Source organism: Sorex fumeus, unplaced genomic scaffold (assembly GCF_029834395.1).
Source record: "Sorex fumeus unplaced genomic scaffold, SorFum_2.1 ptg000171l, whole genome shotgun sequence".
NCBI classification, from domain to species: Eukaryota; Metazoa; Chordata; class Mammalia; order Eulipotyphla; family Soricidae; genus Sorex; species Sorex fumeus.
In genome coordinates this window covers 3229776-3236129 of record NW_026606228.1, presented here as the reverse complement: position 1 = coordinate 3236129, position 6354 = coordinate 3229776, and the positions used below count along the sequence as shown (strand labels likewise).

Below are 6354 nucleotides of genomic sequence, written 5' to 3'. Positions count from 1 at the left end.
ACCACTGAGATTGCATCCTCTCCCTCATGCCACCATAGAAGTGGTGTGAAAAGTCACCAATAATAAAGAGCAGTTGCAAAAGCAACACTCAAAGCCAGCTTCACGCTCAGGAGAGGACATTTTATGTCTTCTTCATGGTTTCTGGTGCTCTACATGTTCAGAGAAACTTCTCTAGTGACTGTAGATATGATCCCTGAAAATATATTTTATATACCATTTAATTTTTCCATTAAATAGAGTCTCCAGCCCCCACGCCTGGCTGTCCTCACCTCGGCTCCTTGCAGGGGAACGGGTTGAGTTTCCCTCCCCGCCCCGCCCAGGGCTCCAGCAGCCGAAGACCTCCAGAACCAGCCACCACCCTGCTGAGACTACTTTCCACACGTATGAAGGTACTGGCAGAGGAACAAATGCATGTGGGTCCCGGGGCTGAGATCTCCAAGCCTGCTTGGATCGGGGCTGAACATCCTCCACCCAGATCCTCCTTCTTCCAGTAGGCAGGGGTCACACCCACCAACAGGCCCCCTGGTGCTGTGTAATCCCATCAACTGCCAGAAACCCAGAGACTATAAATCCCAGCTCCTGGAAGCGATAATAAGAGACATCTCATTATCTCATTCTTACTTTAGACAAACTGGCAGGCTACTGAATGTAACCTGCCCACACGGCAGAGTCTGGCAAACTCCCTGTGGCCTACCCAATATGCCAAATACCAGTAACAATGATGGGTCTCATTCTCCTAACCCTGAAAGAGCCTTGAATATGGCACTTTTAAAAAAAATCTCAGGGCTTGGATGAAGGAGACGTTACTGGGGCCTGCTCGAGGCAATCAACAAACAAAAGGATGATCATGATTAAATAGTCCACAAGAGTTCCAATTTCTCATATCCTCACCATTATCTATTTTTATCTGCTGTTGTACTGAAATGTCAAGGAATGTGTTTGAATTAGTTTCAGTTTATAACTGTTTTATATTTAAGTATATATTTAAAATAAAAGTGATTTGAAGCTCAATCCTTCCAGGGTCTCTCCTGTCCTGGCTTGGGGGATTTTGCCATGCTAAGGATTAAATCAGGGACCTCTTCACACAAAGAATGTGGTGACACCTCAAAGCTAGTTCTGACCCCTCCAGCCTAATCACTTGATCTCTTGATACCCCGTTACTCATCGATTTGCTCGAGCGGGTGCCAGTAACATCTCCATTCATCCCTGTTGCATGCTAGTGTATCCCAATGGCATTTGATCGTTCTAGGAACATGAAGAGCCTCAAACCGAACATTCAGGGTTTTGACAAAGAAGTCTGACCATCTTGTAGGTGGGCGTCCATGCGATCTTTTGAGGTCCCGTGGAATCCAGTCAGTAATGGCTCTAGTCCAGCGGTCGTCTCTAGACCTCATTATGTGTTCAGCCAACTGATTTTTGATGCCTTGGCAAATGAGACAGCATCCCTGATTCTTGAGCGTTGACGAAGATCAGAACTCCGGATTCTATCTCTCATTTGAGTGAAACGTGATACTCCAAGCATAGCTCTTTCGATTCCTCTTTGAGAGACCCGAATAGTATTCTCATCCTGTTTCCGTAGGGTCCAGGTCTCTGAGGCATATGTTAATGCAGGAAGAAAGTGGAATCAAAGAGATGTGCTCAGAGCTGGAGGTTCTTTGTCCTCTTAGTTATTTCTCCAACCGTCTTGAAGGCATTCCAAGCTACTCTCTTCCTCCTGCGTTACTCAGGTGCCAGGTCAATCATCATGTTGATTTCTCGACCTAGGTATATATAACTGTTGCATTCGGAGATGGTGGTTCTGTTGAGAGTGAATGGAGCATTAGGAACAAGACTGTTTCTCATGAACATTGTCTTTTTGATATTCAGTTGTAATCCGACCTTTCCACACTCATGGTTGAAGTCGGTCAGCATTTGTGCCGCTTGGCTGATGCTTGGTGTTATTAGAATGATGTCATTGGCAAAGCGGAGGTGGTGTAGTTGCCGACCATCTATCTTCACTCCCATTCCTTCCCATTCCAGCCGTCGCATGATGTTCTCGAGGGTGGCACTGAAGAGTTTCGGTGGAATGGTATCACCCTGCCAAACCCCTCTCTTGATATGGATGATTACTTCTTTGTAGAATGGTGAGATCCTGGTAGTGAATTCATAATAGAGCTCATGGAGGATCCTGATGTATTGAGTTTGTACACCCTGATTGGCTAGGGCTTCGATGTCCACTTTCGTCTCAACAGAATCAAAGGCCTTCTTTAAATCAATGAACATTAGACAGAGTGGCATCTTGAACTCCTGAGAAACCTCAATGAGCTTTGTTATCATGTGGATATGGTTGATGGTGCTGAATCCTTTTTGGAACCTGCCTTGCTCACATGGTTGTCCTTCATCTAGTATTCTGCCAATCCTATTCACGATGACTCGAGTTAACAGCTTGTAGATGACAGACAATAGGCAGATTGGGCAATAGTTGCCAATGTCGTGGATATCTCCCTTCTTGTATAGTAGTACTGTCCTGCTGGTTTTCCATTGGGACAGAACCTTGCACTCAGACAGGTAGCGTGTGTAGAGCCGAGCCAGTATATTGATGAGTACTGACGGTAAGTTCTTCAGGTGTTCAGGTCTGACCTTGTCTGGGCCAAGTGCTCTTTGTTTCTTTACTGACGAGATGGCGTGTTGGATTTCAGAAGGGAGAACATTGGGAACGACATATCCATCCTGCGGAATTTGGTATGTGGGCTAGTGGATGTGGCTATTAAAGAGATCTGAGTAGAAGTCATGAATAATCTTCTCCATTGCCATTCTGGAAGATGTGATAGATCCATCAGGATGTCGGAGGGCAGTTATCTTGGTCTTGTAGTTGGTGAAGCACAGGCGGGCATTACAAATGCTTTTCCCAGCTTCTGCCACATCTACCAGCACTGCTGCTCTTCTGTATTTGAGGTCATCCTTGATCGCTTCTCTGCACTGTTTTGTGAGCTCGGACTTTCACTTTAAGTTGTCTGAGCCATGAGCCAAGCCACGGTGGAGATTAAGTTCAAGAGTGTTCGAAGAAAGGTGTTTTTTTGTGGTTATCTCTCTTTTGGCATGCCTCGCACAATCATGGAGGTGCTGAATCATTCGATCATATTCCTCATCGATGCTGTCAATGCGGGCATCTTCCCATGTTGCCGCAACAGAGTCAAAGAGCTCCCAGTTGGTGGTCGTTCTGGGAGTTCTCCTCTTAAACTCTGCAGCCCTTTCTCCCCACTACATGAGGTAAAATTTTGCACGAAGCAGATGGTGGTCATTTCCCATTTGGAATTTTGGGAGAACAGCAACATCGGTCAGGCACAACCGCCGATTAAATATATTTGGTCTATTTCATTGTGGAACCGTCTACCAGGAGACTCCCATGTCCAATGTTTAGATTCGGCCTTTTGGAGCTGTGAGTTACCATGGATGGTCTTGGTTGACATGATGAACCCACACAGTCAGTCACCACGTTTGTTCCATTCTAGCCATGGGTCCCGATGTTTAGTTCATTGGCTGATCTTCTTGGTCCTATCTTGGCATTAAAGTCACCAACAATGATCTTGTAGAAGGAGTGGTCTTCTTTATAGAACTTCTCCAGTTCCATGTAGAATTTTTCAATTTCTCCTTCACCATAATTGGATGTTGGTTCATAGACAACAAAGATAGAAACTTCTGGCAGTGAGCCACATCTATTCAAGTGTTATCATCTGATTCAGGCTGTTAGGCATTCGAATGAATCAATACTCATGGCTAAGTTTGTGTTGACAAGAATACCGACACTACCTATGGCTCTTTTGTCACATGTTCCAAGGAACAGTTCTTCTCCAGTGTCAAAAATGGCATGATGTGATTGATGCCTTCTCATTTCGGTCAGACCAATGATGTCGTACTTGATCTTTCACGCTTGTACCATCAGGTCCTCAATGGATGCATCAGATGCCAGTGTACATGCATTGAAAATACAGAAAATCATTTTTGTCTTTCTTCGTTTTGGCAGCCTAGTTCGGCCTTGAGATTTTATCAGCCTCTCCTTCCACATCTTTCTCAACTCTGCCTAGTCATTAAGTATTAATAGTACACTACATATGGAACTTAAAATATAGCTCTGATTATCGTGAGAAATCATGAAGATTTAAGTATGGAGAAAGAAGTCTTGAAATGCATCACTGAAAAACACTTTTTTATATATTCCTTGAAAACGTGGCAATGGGAGTGGGGCGGAAAGATAGTACAGTGGGTAAGGCACTTGCCTTGCAAGCACTCAACCCAGGTTCAATCCCTGGCAGCCCATAGTGTACCCTGAGCTCTTCCAAGAGTAATCTTTGAGCATAGATCCAACTCTGAGCACTGTCAAATGTTCCTCCTCCCCACAAAAAAAGTAAGAAAATAGCAAATTTATTTGATTATTTTTGTTTCTTATTTTGGGGTAACACCCAGAAATGCTCAGGGGTTACTCCTGGCTTCTGCACTCAGGAGTTACTCCTGGCAGTGTTTGGGGAACCATATGAGATGCAGAAGATGGAGCCTGGCTCAGCTGTGTGCAAGGCAAACGTCCTCCACTTTGTACTATCACTCCAGTGAGAAACTAGCAGATTTAAAACCTAGTTTTTAAAACATAATTAAAACCAAATATTAAGCATAATTTAAAACCTAGTCTTTGAACTATCACATTTTTTTTTACCTCATGGATCAGCAACTTTATTAAAAAGGAAGAAAGCCAAACCCCCTCCCTCCCTCCAAGATCCTGGCAGAGTGGTCCTCAGACCCCAGCACTCTGGGCATCCTGCAGATAGAAGAGGGGGGTCTGGGTGAGAGAAATCAGAAGTAAAAGGTCCTGGAGGCCCTAGCCACACTGTGACAAGTCAGGGCCTGGGTTTCACCCACCCACACTGGAGAGTGAGCAGTGAGCTGAGACCCTTCTACCAATTACACAAATTACCACTTTTTAATTTCTCCATAAATTTAACTTCCAATCCATTTATTGGAATGCATCCAATGTTTCTAACCTGATGAATGGGAAGTTTTATCTTAAATGGTATTTGACATGCAACATGTACAAAAAATGAACACTAACCTCTGTCAATGCCAAGCACAAAAGGCAGATCAAAATGGACTGAAGACCTCAAAATCAGACCTGAAACCATATGACATATGGAGGAAAATATAGGCACAATGCTCCATGACATTGAAGCTAAAGGCATCTTTAAGGATGAAACACCACTGTCCAAGAAATTGGAAAAAAAAATAAATGGGATTACATTAAACTAAGAAGCTTCTGCACCTCAAAAGAAATGGTGAACAAAATACAGAGAAAGCCTATGGAATGGGAAAAATAATTATCTAGTACCCATCAGATAAGGCATTAATAACCAGAATATATAAGACACAGGTAGAACTTCATGAGAATAAAACCTCCAACACCATCAAAAAATGGGGAGAGTAAATGAATAGAAACTTCCATGAAAAAAAAAATACAAATGACCAAAAGGCACATGAAAAATGCTCTACATCGCTAAGCATCAGGGAGATGCAAATCAAAATAACAATGAAACGACACCACAAAAACTGGCACACATTAATATGAACAAGAACAATCAGTGCTGGCATGAATGAAGGGAGAAAGGGACTCTCATTCATTGTTGGTAGGAATGCTGATAGTCCCAGTCTTTTTGGAAAACAATATAGGCATTCCTCAAAAAACTAGATATTGAGCTTCTGTGAGTCTAGGGATTTCCACTTCTGGGAATATATATCAGGTGTGAAAAAAAAACACAGTAGAAATGACACCTGCACTTGTATGTTTATTGCAGCACTGTTCACAATAGCTGGAATCTGGACACATCCCTAGTGCTCGAGAACAGACTTCTGATTAAAGAAACTTTGGTACATCTACACAATGAAATACTATTCAGATGTTAGAAAAGATGAAATCATGAAATTTGCCTATAAGTGGATGGACATGGAGAGTAACATGCCAAGCGAAATGAGTCAGAAAGAGAGGGACAGACACAGAATGACTGCACTCATTTGTGGAATATAAAATAATATATATATATATATATATATATATATATATATATATATAGTATGAGACTAATACCCAAGAACAGTAGAGACAAGGAATAGGAGGATTGCTCCGTGACTGGAAGCCTGTCTCATGTGCTGGGGGAGAAAGTAGTTGGGAAAGAGATGGGACCACTTGTCAATTACGGTTGGAGTTATCGCTCAGGATGGGAAATGTGTGCTGAAAGTAGACAAAGGATCAAATACGATGGCCTCTAAGTATCTGTATTGCAAACCATAATGCCCCAAAGCTTAGAGAGAGTAAGAATGAAAGTGCCTGCATAA

At 42.8% G+C, this 6354-nt stretch overlaps 1 non-coding gene and 1 pseudogene across 1 annotated transcript; both read right to left on the bottom strand.

The window, feature by feature from the left end:
- Positions 1 to 209, bottom strand: LOC130017055 (small nucleolar RNA U3). Its single transcript, XR_008791315.1, has one exon. It is a non-coding gene; the product is annotated as a small nucleolar RNA U3 (small nucleolar RNA).
- A 4654-nt stretch (positions 210 to 4863) lies between these two features.
- Positions 4864 to 4962, bottom strand: LOC130017070 (uncharacterized; annotated as a pseudogene).
- Between the last annotated feature and the right edge of the window lie 1392 nt (positions 4963 to 6354).